Source organism: Oryctolagus cuniculus, chromosome 11 (genome assembly GCF_051225735.1).
Source record: "Oryctolagus cuniculus isolate XC-2025 breed Fujian yellow rabbit chromosome 11, ASM5122573v1, whole genome shotgun sequence".
NCBI classification, from domain to species: domain Eukaryota; kingdom Metazoa; phylum Chordata; class Mammalia; order Lagomorpha; family Leporidae; genus Oryctolagus; species Oryctolagus cuniculus.
In genome coordinates this window covers 50,671,441-50,688,351 of record NC_142877.1, presented here as the reverse complement: position 1 = coordinate 50,688,351, position 16,911 = coordinate 50,671,441, and the positions used below count along the sequence as shown (strand labels likewise).

General features: G+C 40.3%; 2 pseudogenes; one reads left to right on the top strand and one right to left on the bottom strand.

The window, feature by feature from the left end:
- Positions 1–5,235: 5,235 nt before the first annotated feature.
- LOC149123457 (interferon-stimulated 20 kDa exonuclease-like 2 pseudogene) lies at positions 5,236–6,274 on the bottom strand (annotated as a pseudogene).
- On the top strand, positions 12,122–13,249 carry LOC100348704 (selenoprotein T pseudogene; annotated as a pseudogene).

Genomic DNA, 16,911 nt, shown 5'->3' with positions numbered 1-16,911 from the left:
AGACCATCTCTTTTTCTGCCTTTGCCTCTCTGTAACTCAGCCTTTTGAATAAATAAATAAATCATAAAAATAAATATCACTGCATAGAAATAATTTATAATGGCACTTATCCTACTCAGGAAATTCCAAAGTGAAAAGGACAAGGTCTTGCATAGTAGGTTAAGCCTCTGTCTGTGTTACTGGCATCCTATATGGATGCCAATTCAAGTCTCTGCTGCTCCACTTGTGATCCAGCTCTCTGCTATGACCTGGGAAAGCAGTAGAAGATGGCCCAAGGCCTTGGATCCCTCCACCTATGGGGGAGACCTGTAAGAAGCATCTGGCTCCTGGCTTTGGATGTATAGCCAAACCTTGGTGTGCCATAAATTCATTTGCTTGTCAGATCTGGTAACACTTATCTAGGGTGGATTTTCACTTGACTTTGCAAAAGTATTGTCCCCTATACAAGGAATCCAGGGTGTACCCAGCCAACAAGAAAATTCTCCAGCTGCTGCACCTGACTGATAAAATTCAAATTAGAAAAACAATGCTTGACTGACACCTAGGGTTTCCCAGTTAATCATCAGAACAAAGCCTGAAAAATAAGTGTAAAGGCTAGAAAGTAGTCTTTAAATTGACTAGAAATTCAGTTATTGGCACATTTCTGAAATGCTAATGCAAGACTATATTGAGTTGGTTAAAATGCAAAGAAGAAATGCAAATATTATCCTGAAAATATAACTTGGACAGTTGGCGGTATAACTTGTACATATAGAATAGCTGAAATAAATATATAGAGATTTATATAAGGATCTGCAGTACAGTCTCTACACACCCCCAGGTATAGCTATCAAACAAGCACAAACTCTAAAAGCAATTGAGGACCACACTATGGCAGCAACTCTTGGAAAACCTTTTAAATTATTTGTTTTAGTACTAGTAGTGGTCACACCTGTAGGATATTTTTTTAACTTTATTTAATGAATATAGATTTCCAAAGTCACACCTGCAGGATATTGAGTTTTTTTTCCATCTTGGTACTAAAACACCATCCACTATATCATCTATTTGACAAGAGACTTACAGACTTCGTGTTTCACAGAATTTGCATATTATTCTTTAGGTTTCAATTTGGAATTGTAACAAATTTTTGCTATAACACCAAAAAAAAAAAAAAACAGAGAAATATTTTCACTCAGTTTGGTGGCTTTAGTATCTTATAACCATTCAATTTTATCTTATTTATGTACTTTCCCTAAAGCTTAAATTTACTTAATTTTCCACCTTATTTAGAGAACTATTATAAAGATCCTAAAATAATATAAAATAAGGTGAGGAATAAGTAACTTATTGAAGATGTACTCATTTTCTTTGATTTTGGAATACATAGAAGACATTAGAATTATATCTGAAAGAGCAGGTGAATATAGGGGCTAGCAATGTGGCACAAGTTAAGCCATGGCTTGCAACAACAAGCCACGTTAATGAGTACTGTTATGAGTCTTAGCTGCTTTGCTTCCAATCCAGCACCCTGCTAATGCACCTGTTAATGCAACAGAAGATGGCAAAAGTACATGCACCCCTGCCAACCAAATGGGATAGATAAATGGAGTTTATGGCTCCTGGCTTGAGCTTGGCCCATCCTTGGTAGTTGTATCCATTTACATTAAGAGCATTTAAATTTTTCTTTAACCTACTGAACAAGACCTAAATTAAATGAAGCCATTATCACCTTATATAAAAGATATCTTTTCTCAATCAGAAAATTTTCTCAGCTACAGTCTTTTACATCACTGCCTTGAAATTCCATGGACATCTACACCTCACCACCAATGGCTCTCAAGGAAATCAAGGGGGGAACAACAGGGAATACCTGATATAAGCTGCATGTAGACTCAGAGCCATGAGTCTGTGATATGTAATGCAACCATACAATTCATCATCTGAGCAGGGCTTTTCTGAGAGTAAAAGAAGGTATTGTTAATTACTCAAGGACAAAAGGCATAAAATGAAACCTCTATAAGGCATCATGGAACACTACATTTCCCAGTATACCCTTTGTCGCTCCCCCTCTTCGTGGAGGAACGACACAGGACCCTGCGCTGTTCTTTTGTCTGCTCGGCCCTCCCCAGGTTTGCTGCTGGTTCTTCCCGGGTTGGCTACCGACCCTTCCACCTCCGTGGAAGGGCGGTTCCCCCTAGCCACTTTCCCCACTTCTGCGGGGGAGTGGCACACCGCCGGCCGGCTCTCTCGGGGGCTGCACAGGTGTTCCTTCAGATAGATGTTCCTCTTAGATGTTCCTGGTGCATGTTGTCTCTCTCCTCCTTTATAGTCCTCTTCCACCAATCCCAACTCTGCTACCCACACGCCGAGTACGCTGCTCTCCTCCAATCAGGAGCAAGATCAGCTCCTGCAGCTCAGTCAATCAAATTGGCGAGAGGCAGCTGCGTAGAAGTTGTTACTCCCTTCTCAGCGCCATATTGTGGGACAGCAGATGCATAGAATAAGTCTTAATTCCAGTAACTTAGTCTAGTCCAAGTTGCTCCCCACAGATCCCCCTTTCTTTTTATTTTTTTGGCGTTGATACACGCCTGTCTTCGGTGCCCCGTGGCACACACTCTGCTCTGCTTGCTAGAGTTGCCCACAGGTGCTTACAAGCCCTACCAATCAGGCAAACCGAATCCGGGTCCTCTCTTCGCCATGTTGTGAGGAGGTTTTTAGGCGCTGATGCATGCCTGTGTTCGGTGCCCTGCAGCGCATGCTCTGCTCTGCTAGAACTGCCTGCAGGTGCTTACAAGCCCTACCAATCAGGCAAACCGAATCCAAGCCTTCTCATTGCCGTATTGTGGGGAGACTTATTGGTGTTGATTCGTGCCTATCTTCGGTGACCTGCAGCTCATACTCTGGTCGAGCTGCCTACTGGTGCTTATTGCCTTACTAATCAGGCAGACTGAATCCAAGCCTTCTCATTGCGGTATTGTGGGGAGACTTATTGATGTTAATTCATGCCTGTCTTCGGTGACCTGCGGCGCATAAGCTGCTAGTCGCCCACAGGTGCTCACCACCTCCCTAATCAGGCAGACCGAATCCAAGCTCTCTCATTGCCATGTTGAGGGGAGGCCTTATTTTTCTCTATTTCTCTATCTCCGGGCATTCCTATCTCTCCTATTTTACTTCTATTTACCAGCATTCCTATTTCTCTCATTTTACTTCTAAACTTCTGTTTCTCTTATCCCTGCGGCATCCCGGCGCCCGCCCCGAGGCTGCTTCTCGGCGGCTTCCCGGCTCTGAGCCACTTCAGCCCACGCTTCTCTCATCTGCGCGGCTTCCCGGCTTTGCGCGCGCACTCTGCGGTCTCCACGCCCTTCGCGCCCTCACCACGGCCTTCGCGCCAGCCCCGCGTTCCCTATCTATTCACGCCCCATGCTCTCTCTGCACGCAGCGGCTTCTGCGAATCACACAGCGTAGCTCACGTTTCCGCCACCGGCATTCAGTCCAAGTTCCCCAGACTAACCTGGCGAATTCCAACCTGGCGGCCCACGTCTCTGCCTCTGGTTCCAGATTTTCGCCTTTTGCTCCCCGGGCTGACTTGAAGAATTCCAAGCTGGCTTACGTCTCCACCTCGGCCTGCCCCCGCGGCTTCAATTTCCCTAACATTTTTCTCTACCCGGTATGTTTCCCTAAGTTTTCTTCCAACAATATTCCTCCCTCATTTCTCCTGGCCTCTCCCCACAGTCCGTATCCAAGTCTAAGTTTCTTATAGGTTTCACTTTCACTTTCAACCTGCAGTCCGTATCTGAGTCTAAGTTTCTTCTTGCTTTCACTTTAAATCCTAACTTCTTTCCCACAGTCCATATCCGAGTCTATGCCTAGGCTTTCAATAGCTTCTTCCGGCACCTTTTCCGTCCGGCTTTTCCCTAGGCTCTTGGCTAGTCTCTCCGGTATTTTCCCTCTTCTTCCCGTTTCTTCCCTCCCAGGTTTCCTATCCGAGTCACGGCACCATTATGTTGCTCCCCCTCTTCGTGGAGGAACGACACTAAACCCTGCCTAGGCTTCATATCCGAGTCACGGCACCATTATGTCGCTCCCCCTCTTCGTGGAGGAATGACACAGGACCCTGCGCTGTTCTTTTGTCTGCTCAGCCCTCCCCAGGTTTGCTGCTGGTTCTTCCCGGGTTGGCTACCGACCCTTCCACCTCCGTGGAAGGGCGGTTCCCCCTAGCCACTTTCCCCACTTCTGCGGGGGAGCGGCACACCGCCGGCCGGCTCTCTTGGGGGCTGCACAGGTGTTCCTTCAGATAGATGTTCCTCTTAGATGTTCCTGGTGCATGTTGTCTCTCTCCTCCTTTTTTTTTTTTTTTTTTTTTTTTTTTTTTTTTTTTTTTTGACAGGCAGAGTGGACAGTGAGAGAGAGAGACAGAGAGAAAGGTCTTCCTTTGCCGTTGGTTCACCCTCCAATGGCCGCCGCGGCCGGCGCACCGCGCTGATCCGATGGCAGGAGCCAGGTGCTTTTCCTGGTCTCCCATGGGGTGCAGGGCCCAAGCACCTGGGCCATCCTCCACTGCACTCCCTGGCCACAGCAGAGAGCTGGCCTGGAAGAGGGGCAACCGGGACAGAATCCGGCGCCCCGACTGGGACTAGAACCCGGTGTGCCGGCGCCGCTAGGCAGAGGATTAGCCTATTGAGCCGCGGCGCCGGCCCTCTCTCCTCCTTTATAGTCCTCATCCACCAATCCCAACTCGGCTGCCCACACGCTGAGTACGCTGCTCTCCTCCAATCAGGAGCAAGATCAGCTCCTGCAGCTCAGTCAATCAAATTGGCAAGAGGCAGCTGTGTAGAAGTTGTTACTCCCTTCTCAACGCCATATTGTGGGACAGCAGATGCATAGATAAGTCTTAATTCCAGTAACTTAGTCTAGTCCGAGTTGCTCCCCACAACCCTTTACCCTTGAAAGTCAAAATTCTTGATTGGCAACTGTACTATTCGACCTGTGATGAGCATCATGTAAGTGGTAAAGAGTATAGAACTAGATTCTGACATGATGGATTACCCCATTCCAAAGGATGCCCAAAGAGACACAAAACACAACAGCTCAGATGAGATTGCAGTGAATATTAAGTCTAGAGTACAGCCTCACTCTTTCCAAATGAGTGTACCTTCCAGAGGTATGAAGCTGGTAGAGCTGCCAATGGTCCACTGCCCTGGTTCTCTTTGGTGTTGCCTCTGCCTCCCCACATCACCAAAATTCCCACCACTGCTAATGTTTTGGGGGGGTTGGGAACAGGTACTGTTCCCACTCAACTTCAACCAACTTGCAAACTTCTGTGATGCCCTCAGCAGCTTCCACAGAGAATTATCCACTTTTCTTAACTTGTATGCCTGGTCCAGCAGCTTCTTGGTGAGATGTTTAGAGACATGGCGGCCCTCTCTGAGCAGATGGATTTCCAACTGAGGTGATGGATAGAGGAAGTATCATATGTGATGGACTTGTGATAAAAGTACTGGAAGGCTTTGAAGTCATTGTGGATGCCATGCCCCACCATTATCTTCCTTGTGAATATCTTCAAGATCTGGCTCCAAGCAATCTTGAAGGTTGTGGCATTGACTGTGTGCTACTGCCATATACCACTCCATCTAATCTTGTAATCCATGATGCAGTGTGTGTGTGTATGTGTGTGGGGGGGATAGATGTACTTGTCACAATGCACATCTCTGTCACAGTTGACAATACTTCATTGATCCAATGAACTGACATGTTCTTTGGGTCCTTAGTCCCCCATCTCATAATCGATTGGCACCATCTTGCCTGGTAGCTTTTGGGCTGCTCTGGAGTAATCATTTCAGAGTGATCCAGGATAGGGTTCTGTGTAGTATTCTTCTGGGACACTTCTTCAGGGAGCAAGTGGGATGACTCTTAATCTTTGGAAGGGTACCCTGGAACTCACCCAACAAATCTAATTTGGATGAAATAGTATTGCACTTCTTTGAAGGAGCAGGGATCCTCCAAGATAATGTGCTTTTCTTTTCCAGAAACTTCTCTGACTCAGTGATGGAGGCAACTATCTTATTTTTTGAGAAGGAAGGGATCTTTCAAGTGCCATCCTCCTTTCCACTTCCTTTGGAAATTCTGAGTGCAACTTAAGAGCCTTGCTAGAGGGCTGGTTCTTTTCATTCAGAAAGCCTTTAGATTCCAAGGGCCACCACTTCTTCACAAAATTTTGGTGCTTGACATTTCCTTCTAATGTGTTTTTGGGAGGAGGTTTCCCAAATTCCAGATTTGGAAGAAACACAGACATGAGAACTATAGATGCTAAGAGAAGAGTTGGGAAGACTGGCTTATGGATGAATGGATGTGGGACTCATTCTCTGATGAATCCTATTGCCCAACATGTGAGAATTCATGATATACCTTCCTAGATGAACCATGCTAAGACCCCCCCCCCAAAAAATCAATTTGAAAACAAAGCAAGATCATGATAGAAATGAATAAAGAATAATGGACACATCAGCTGGAAGAATAATGACAATCAGGCTCCCTGTGAGAAAGAGTCCTTTGTACATGAGAAGAGTCAAGAAAGAGTACCTTCAAATAGCATTCACAATTCTGTTAATTAGCAGAATTTAAGAACAAATTATCATTAGGCTAATTAAAACATTTATTTGCTGCTGGATTGGTAAAAATTGCTATTTCAAAGAAATAATTTAAAAGGTAACTATGAAGTATATCATAGGAGAATGTGTTGTCTCTAAAATTTATGTTATAGAAAAGCAATGGAGTAGTATTAGCTATTTTCATATTAATATAAATGTACCACACAGAGTTCCATATTATGTTTTTCCCACTACAACACCTCTTGATTTAATATGCCTACAATTTTAAAAAAGAAATTAATCTTGTGGTATACCATTTTTATTCACAGTTCTAAAGGAAAATTTGACATAATGTATACTTGGTAGTGCACTTTTCCAGCAATAATTCCAAATGAAACAGTTCCCTGTATCCATTCCATCACATAGCCCTCCATAATGATCCTAAATTTTCCATTTCTATTGCTTTCATTGTGCGACATCCATAAGTACCCTACAAACATAATTTAAAAAGCACTTACTTAGAGGTTTTTGCTTTATTGGACCTAGTCATTTTGTGAAGAAGCCTGGGGCTTGCCTGTTGAAAACAAAAGCCTAACAAAGAGCCAAGACAAATGACCAGATCTGAGTGAAACCATTTTCAAGACAAAAGACCTGTGAATGCTGTCCATGACTAAACGCTGAGTTGTGGGTACAGCTGAACCCGTCTTAAAATGCTGACTTAATTACAAATCAAATGTTTGCTTTTTTCACTAAGATTTTTAGTTGCCATACATCAAATGATGATACATCCTGTGGAGCAAAATAAAATAATAAAATTACATGCCAAACACAATTGAACCGAACTTAAAATCACATGTAGAACTTTACAAACAATGACAAATATCATCCACAGGGAATTCAGCAAGGTTGCTAGCACTGAGAGACCTTGTGAACCACACAAATAAATTCTTTGTGGATCAAAAGTTTTTTCACACATATGGGTATTGTGTTTTATTTATATATGTATTATATGTTGGGTTTTATTTATTTTTTTATTAAATTTTATATTTATTATATTTTTAAAAAACTTATTAGCAGTAAAACTTTGAGTCAGTCTAATTTTCATATTTTAAATAAAGAAAAATAGGTTAATAAAAGTATTCTGTACGTTTATGTGTACTATATGCAGTGTATGTGATTTTCAGTACAGATTGATGATATTAATTGACAAAGATCTATATTACAAACTCTATGAGTTCATACAATGTAGACACTTTTTCAGAAAAAATGGAAAGCCATGCCATGGGCAAAGTCCCATAAAGCAAAGTTTGTTCTAGGTTGACTGAAATTTATGAAATTGACCTCAAAAATTAATATACACTTTTAGTTAGTTGTAGCAAAATAGAACACTTGTCAAAAATTGGAATATGTAGCACTTACAAACCATGTTACTCTGGTCGACTCTCTTATTTCTTAAAGCCTTTTTTTCATCTTTCTTAGGCAAAAAGTCCTGGTTATCTTGCTGAGCACGAAGAACTATAAGAATAGAGGGAGCATTAGCACAGTTCTAGACACAATGTGTGGTAATAGACTACATTTAGAGCTCCATGGGAGAGGGTTTAATACAAAAGGTGTTTCAGGTCAAATTCTAATCATGGATCCCCTTCCTTCATATAGCATAGGAACTATTCTCTTCTCAAAGAAATGGCAGTATCATTCAGTATCTCAAACTCCCTTGAATAACTCCTCATTCCTGAAGACTAGGTTTTGCAGAAACTTCAGTAAAATCAAACCAGGGCTTGTAGGCAGGTTACATTGTCTGGAGAGGGCTAGACATTTAACTTGCTGAAGAAACTCCACGAAATCTCACAATTAAAATTTTCACACAATGCAAATCAGTCTGCACACACTTCACAATGATTTCTCTGGGAATTTAGGGATATTTCCTTGCCATGAATATGCTCATCTTACAAATGAGTAAAAAGTGGCAGAGCCAGAACATGAATTCATACCACTCATGTTCCAGTTCATATGCTCTGCATACTCTTCACCACTCCCAACCCCACCTTGAATAAACCTCACATGGAACCACCTTCTGTACACTTACAGACACACATTGCCTTAGGGACTATGCACCATCTGCTGACAATGCAATCCTTGAATTCATGGACTTAGTTACATTTTTATAGTTCAAAATCTGAGGATCTGAACTCATATCCCCTCCTGGACCAGCCCTCATGTAACTTCGTGTCAGATTCAGCTGATGATACCTAAGATTTATCTATTCTTCTGCTTCCACCACGTGGGGGACACATTGCTTACTCTCCTGGGCAACCAAGGTTTTAGAGCTCCCTCTCACCCTTGCCCCAGGACCTCACAGATGTAGAATCCAACTCCAGAATGGTGTTGCAGAATTCAGATAGCTATAGGGCCCAGAATTTTGAGTAAGAATATGTCAGAAGTTGGTGGAGTAGCACATGCTGAGAAGCAACCTAGAAATTCCTTCTCATGAACCTGAGCTGGTGAATCATGGGAGCAGAAGATTACATTTCCTACATGACAAGGAAGATGATCCATATATTTTCTGTGCAGCCAGCTCATCTTCCCAGAAAGCAGGATACATCAGAACTCACGTGGAATTCTAACTTTTTATTAATGTGTAGTTTGGTAATATGCATTTGAAATAAATGTGCTATAAATGAATACGATCAAACACATGAAGAATATTTTGTTATTTTCACTAACTTTACTTCTATTTAGTTCTGATAATTATACTGTGGTTTTAAAACTCACACCAAATTATTGCAGATAATTATTCAGAGAAATGCAAACATATTCTATGTCACTCTAAAATACTTAAAGAAAAAATATAGTACTACTATCATGGCAACATATTTTAATACTTTGAAAGTCTCATGTGCTAAAATAATTTGTGACCCATCAATGAATCATATCTCACAGTCAGGAAAATTTTCCTGCTGTATTTATTGGAATAATATGGCTTAGGGATAGAGTGGGTGCATTCCATAATAATTGTGCTGCTCTAACATTCCATTGTCTGTTAATTACTTACCTAGAAAATTCCTGAAATCCATCTGTCCATATATCTATCTAACAAAAGTTTATTTTTCTGAGAATTGAACTTGAACTAAATGTACCATTTATATATTTCTGCTACACAAGATGCAAACAGCTGAATATCAGGGTTTCATGAAGTACCTGCTCTTATCACTGATGCTGTCCAAATGGGGTGTGCATAACTCTCCTGTAACCGGGGTTGATATTAGTTGAGTGGGGGTGTGATTGGGGAGACTAGCTATTAGCTAAAAACCTATTCCCCATTTTCTCCATGCATAAAGTATGATTTGTGCTGCTCAAATTCCTTTATCATCTCTGATCCTACATTGGTCTCCATGACTCTATTCTGCAAACCAAGGAATCTCAGTCTTGAGTTTCCCAACTTAGGAAACTCTGCTTCAGGCCACAGAAGAAATTCTACATTTAATACTCAGTTCTCAGACTCATATTTGTGAATCAGAGACTGAGTTTGCAGAAAGGAACCAGAAAGGCACCATAGAGCAGTAAGCCTACATATATCCTTCCACAAGAATTGTTGCTTCTATACTGGTGCCACATACCTCTAAGTGATCATCATTTTGAAACTGGATATGTGGATTCCATAGATATCTCTAAGAAGAAAATGTGGGAAGATAACACTCAAGTATTGACTGAACTTTTACAAATTATTTCTTCTCTCTGAATATTAGTTGTATCTCCATAAAAAGATGGGAGTCCATAATTTCAAGCACCTAGTCAGTAGCATGAGTTCTAATATTCTAATATTAACAGAGAGTGGAACTGACTCTGACAGGATCCCTCAAGAATTAATTCCTGATTAATGTCATCTACTCATCATTAAGGGAAAAAATGCAGTCATTCATCCATGGTATCTTATCAATTTTGTAGTAATTAAATTCATTAATATATTCTTTAAAAACAGATATATAGGGGCCATGTTATGGTAGAGTGGGTTAAGCCATTGTCTGCAATGCTGGCATCCCATATGAGTGTACATTAAACTCTTAACTGCTCCACTTTGATCCAACTTCCTACTAATGCATCTGGGAAAGCAGTGGAAGATGGTCAAGTTCCTGGGCCCCTACTACCCACATGAGAGGTAAAGATGGAGTTTCAGGTTCCTGGCTTTGACCAGATGTTGTGGTCATTTGTGAAGTGAAGCAGCATTAAATGACAGATCACTGAGTGTGTGTGTGTGTGTGTGTGTGTGTCTTTCTCTCTCTGTAACTCTGATTTTCAAATAAAATATTTTTTAAAAAACAGATCTTTTTCTCCTTTGCCTATAATTTCTTCTTTATTTAATTTTTCTAAATGTATTTATTTATTTGAAAGGCAGAGCTACAGAGAGGCAGAGAGAGAGAGAGAGAGCAAGAGAGAGAGAGAAGTCTTCTATTCTCTGGTCCACTCCCCAGATGTCCGCAATGATTGGAGATGAGCTGATTTGAAGCCAGGAGCCAGGAGATCCTTCTAAGTCTTTCATATGGGTGCAGGGCCCAAAGACTTGGGCCATTTTCCACTGCTTTCCCAGGCCATAGCAAAGAGCTGGAACAGAAGTGGAGCAGCTGGGATTCGAACCAGTGCTTCGAACCAGTGCCCATATGGGATGCCAGCACCACAGCACTGACCCCTATAATTTCAAATAACAATTTTACCTATGGAATTTTCTTTGTTTACCTATAGAATTTATCTATAGTGCATAGTCTTTTATAAATAAAAGTCATGTTTTCATCTGAAAAAACACATTACCACATTGAGACTAACTGAACTGTTATCTCTTAAGACAAACTCCAACTAAATTATTCACGATCTACTGTGAAATTGTCATTAATACAGAACTTGACGATTACAAGACTTACAGAACTTCCTTCAATATAATAAATAGTCTGTATCTTATGATATAATGTATGTGGAAATTGTCAGCTTTCCCACCACCAACGACTGGCCAGGACGCTGATGAAGAGTTCACAAAGGAGACTGAGAAGAATCAGGTTAAACGCTCTTTACCGGCACTAGGAGGGAAGGCCACTCAGCTGGCTCCTGCAGGCACTAGGCTCTACAGACTGGGGAAGGAGGCTGAGTAGCGCTCCAAATTACAAGCGTCTGAGGGTCTTCCTGTATACACTTGTTTAGGGACAGCCGCGCCTATGTTTCCTCCCTTCGGCCCCGTAGTCCGTAGCAGCAGCGGTTACATAGTTATAACACGGTTTGCGGTTTGGCCATTTCCTCTTTCAAGCTTTGCTACAGCGCAGTTTCTTTCCCTGATAAATGATGAGTTTCGTTTCTTTGCGAATGGATCCCTAACAGAAGTGAAGTTCCAAAAATTCTTAAGGGACTGTGGTGTCTGCTAGATGGAGAAATAAATTATTTAACAATAGGCTATTTTTTAGTTAGAAATATTATTTTTAGCACTTAATAAATGGGTGGAACTAGATTTTAAGATACTTATACTAAAATCACAATAGCCCACATAAGTGGATAGAAAAGTTTCCCAGTGGCTCGGGGCTGGGCTTTGAGCTAGCTACAGTCTGTCTGAGGCTCAATTAAAATGAGGCTTCTGCTGCTTTTCCTTGTGGCAGCGTTGGTGGTGGCCTGGAGCAAGACCTCCGCCAACATGGGCAGCGTGCCCAGCAAGAGATTAAAGATGCAGTTTGCTATGGGGCCGCTGATTAAGTCCAGATTTGTGTTTTCTGAGGGTATAGGCGGGTGTTTTGAGGAGTACATGGGGGTTATTAGCCAGCGGTACCCAGACATCCAAATTGAAGGAGAGAATTACCTCTCTCAACCAATATATAGACATATAAGATCTTTCCTGTCAGTCTTCAAACTAGTATTAATAGGCTTAATAATTGTTGGCAAAGATCCTTTTGGCTTCTTTGGCATGCAAGCTCCTAGCATCTGGTTTGGGGCCAGAAAATATCTATGCATGTATCATGGTTTTCTTCTTGAGCAATATGATTGAGAACCAGTGTATGTCAACAGGTGCATTTGAAATAACTTTAAATGATGTGCCTGTATGGTCTAAACTGGAATCTGGTCACGTTGCATCCATGCAGCAACTTGTTCAAATTTTTGACAATGAAATGAAACTCAATGTACATATGGATTCAATCCCACACCATCAGTCATAGCCCGACCTATTAGCATTGAAAACTTTTTTATATTAAGGGATTTTGAAAGAACAGAGTGACTGACATTATGAAGGCCTGTACTGAAGACAGTAAACTGTTAGTACAGACCAGATACTTTTTGACAGGCTCATTGTACCACTTGAAAAACCTTACTGAAAGATGGTTTTTCAGTGCTAGCACATTTTGGAATTCTGCAGATTTCGTGGAGTGCATTAATACTGTATAGTTTTCCTCTCCCTCCCAAATTCACCCGGCTAATATATTTTTTCAATGTAGACATTCTTGTAACTTACTTTCTTAGTCATATTTGAAAAAGTACAAAATTAAGTTACAATTTGATTTATTTTAAAGATGTCTGTTAAATCTGTTGTGCTTTTGTATGAATTTTCATTTTTATGATTTAAGAAGCAGTCTTTTTGGGAATGTAGCCAAAGTTCCTAAATGCTTCATAAGAGTTCAATCAGACATCTCTGTTTTGGCCATGTTCAATTTATGAAGTTTTCTTTTCTTTTTCTTTCTTTCTTTTTTTTTTTTTTGACAGGCAGAGTTAGAGAGAGAGAGAGAGACAGAGAGAAAGGTCTTTCCTTTTTTCCGTTGGTTCACCCCCCATATGGCTGCCACAGCAGGCACGCTGTGGCCGGCGTGCTGCGCCAATCCAAAGCCAGGAGCCAGGTGTTTCCTTTTGGTCCCCCATGCGGGTGCAGGGCCCAAGCACTTGGGCCATCCTCCACTGCCTTCCCGGGCCACAGCAGAGAGCTGGCCTGGAAGAGGGGCAACCAGGTCAGAATCCGGCACCCCAACCAGGACTAGAAGCCCGGGGTGCCAGTGCCGCAGGCAGAGGATTAGCCAAGTGAACCGCGGCACCGGCCAATTTATGTAGTTTTCAAAATACTACAAATTGTGAACAGTGCATTATATAAGATTACAGGGGAAAATCTATTATCTGAAGTACTCTACCAATTTGTGTATATGTATGTGTGTATGCGTGTGTGTGTGTGCGATTACCAGAGAACTACTATAACATCAACTTCTTTTTAAATCCTATTATGTAGTTCAAGTGTCTTGCCTTGTCTAATGAGTTGATTAACTGGTCCTTTATACTTAAATAAATAAAAAACTAAGCAGATGTCAGTTAAATAAAAAGAGTTCCAACTTACTGTTCAGTATACTTGTTAACATTGTATTTAATAATTGTCTCTAAATTTTTGTTTTTCACTCTCAGATAACTTCACAAGGTGCACACTTCAGGTTCACTTACATTTTTAGGATAATTGAAACTCAATTGAATCTCTTTACAACATTGATATTAGTTGTCTAATAGTTTAGTTTGTCTAATATATCAAAATTGTATTTGAGGAACAGAATTGGAAAAAATTTTAAACAATATCATTTTAGAATCTACCATTTTAGAGTTTGTCTAAAAAGACAGTTAAAACAACTTCAACTTATAAAGACTATAAAAATGACTTAGCAGAAATAAGACCATAGTGTGGAAAAATAGTCATATTGCATCAGTGATATCATACTTCAGCTTCTATATAGGAATGAAGTGGTAGAGCCAGTGGTAGGCCTAGCTTTCTTAGTGGAAATAAAGGGACTTAAAGAAACATTGTAGGTAATTTTCACATTGGTTTCACCTAACACTAAGGTGTTTTTATGACCTTATGTGGGAATACTTTCAAAAGGTTCATGAAAACTGGAATTAAAAAAGTTATTTATTCAACTCATGACAAGAGCCTAGTGTGATTACTGACACCAGAAACAAGAGTGTCAATTTGTTAAGTCAACAACAGGAGTCACTGTGCACTTACTCCCCATGTAGGATCTCTGTCCTTTATGTGTTGTCCAATGTGAATTAATGCTATAACTAGTACTCAAATAGTTGTTTACACTTTGTGTTTCTGTGTGGGTGCAAACTGTTGAAATCGTTACTTAATATATACTAAATTGATCTTCTGTATATAAAGAGAATTGAAAATGAATCTTGATGTGAATGGAAGGGGAGAGGGAGTGGGAGAGGTGAGGGTTGTGGGTGGGAGGGAAGTTATGGTGGGGGAAAAAGCCATTGTAATCCATAAGCTGTACTTTGGAAATTTATATTTTATATTTATTAAATAAAAGTTAAAAAAATAATGTGTCTTTTGAAGAATAGCTTTAAGTGACTTAGACACTGATAAAACTCAGTTGTTTTGTTGACACCCTTCTCTCTTATGCTTTGCTGTATTAAATCTACAGTTTAATTGAGTTTAGTGAAGAAAATTTAGTGGGAGACATGAATTAAAAATGTTAATGAAATATGGAAATTAAACTATTAAAATGTAGTTTATTATATTCCTAACATTTTAAATTTATTGCTTATAAATTGATATAATATTTGAATTTATATTCCTAATAATTTGAATTTGTTGCATATAAATTGATATGGCTGTATGGTTTATACATGTTTATGCTCTGGTCTATTAATTAGAAGACCATAGAACTTGCCAGCACGTTGGCTGATGGTATTTGATATTTTGTTATAATTACCATTATAGAAGAAATTATTTGTTATGTTAATAAAATATGCAGGTAAAGCACGGATTTTTGCATCAATGTGTAAGGTTCGCAAGACAAATATACTTTTGGAATATCAATGGCATTATTTACTATGGCAATAGCATTATTAATGATAACAGTTGATCAGCCTTTACAGTGATTTAAAATGTAACAGGATCCCAGTGATAGTTCTTTCTTATTTTGACTGTTAGTTTGGAAGCTTGATTAACTGGCAAACATTCCATCATTGTCATAAATTAAAATAATTCAAATTTTTTTTAACTTTTATTTAATGAATATAAATTTCCAAAGTACAATTTATGGATTACAATGGCTTCCCCCACATATCGTCCCTCCCACCCACTACCCTCCCCTTTCCCACTCCCTCTCCCCTCCATTCACATCAAGATTCACTTTCGATTATCTTAATATACAGAAGATCAGCTTAGTATACATTAAGTAAGGGTTTCAACAGTTTGCTCTCACACAGAAACATAAAGTGAAAAATAATAGATGATTTTTTTTAAATGATGATGAAATCAGATCAGACCTATTGTCATGTTTAATCCCATTGAGAGTCAAGTTGGGAGTTGATAATTTCTTTTTTTTTTTTTTTACAGAGGATCAGTTTGGTATACATTAAGTAAATATTTCAACAGTTTGCACCCCCATAGAAACACAAAGTGAAATATATTGTTTGAGTACTCGTTATAGCATTAAATCTCAATGCACAGCACATTAAGGACAGAGATCCTACATGAGGAGTAAGTGCACAGTGACTCCTGTTGTTGACTTTACCAATTGACACTCCTGTCTATGGCATCAGTAGTCTCCCTATGCTCCAGTCATGAGTTTCCAAGGCTATGGAAGCCCCTTGAGTTCTCTGATTCTTATCTTGTTTAGACAAGGTCATAGTCAAAGTGGAGGTTCTCTCCTCCCTTCAGAGAAAGCTACCTCCTTCTTTGAAGACCTGTTCTTTCCACTGGGATCTCACTCGCAGAGATCTTTTGCCAGAGTGTCTTGGCTTTCCATGCCTGAAATACTCTCATGGGCTTTTCAGCCAGATCCGAATGCCTTTAGGCTGATTCTGAGGCCAGAGTGCTATTTAGGACATCTGCCATTCTATGAGTCTGCTGAGTATCTCACTTCCCGTGTTGGATCACTCTCCCCTTTATTTATTCTATCGGTTAGTGTTAGCAGGTACTACACTTGTTTATGTGCTCCCTTTGACTCTTAGTCCTTTCATTATGATCATTTGTGAACTGAAATTGATCACTTGGAACAGTGAGATGGCATTGGTACATGCCACCTTGATGGGATTAAATTGGAGTCCCCAGGTATGTTTCTAACTTTACCATTTGGGGCAAGTCACCTTGAGCATGTCCCCAATTATACATCTCTTCCCTCTCTTATTCCCACTCTTATGTTTACCAGGGATCACATTTCAGTTAATTTTTAACACATAAGAATAACTGTGTATTAATTACAGAATTAAACCAGTCGTATTAAGTAGAACAGACAAAAAAACTACTAAGTGGGATAATGTATTAAGTTATTCATTAACAGTCAGGGCTATGTTGATCAAGTCACCGTTTCCCATAGTGTCCATTTCACTTCAGGAG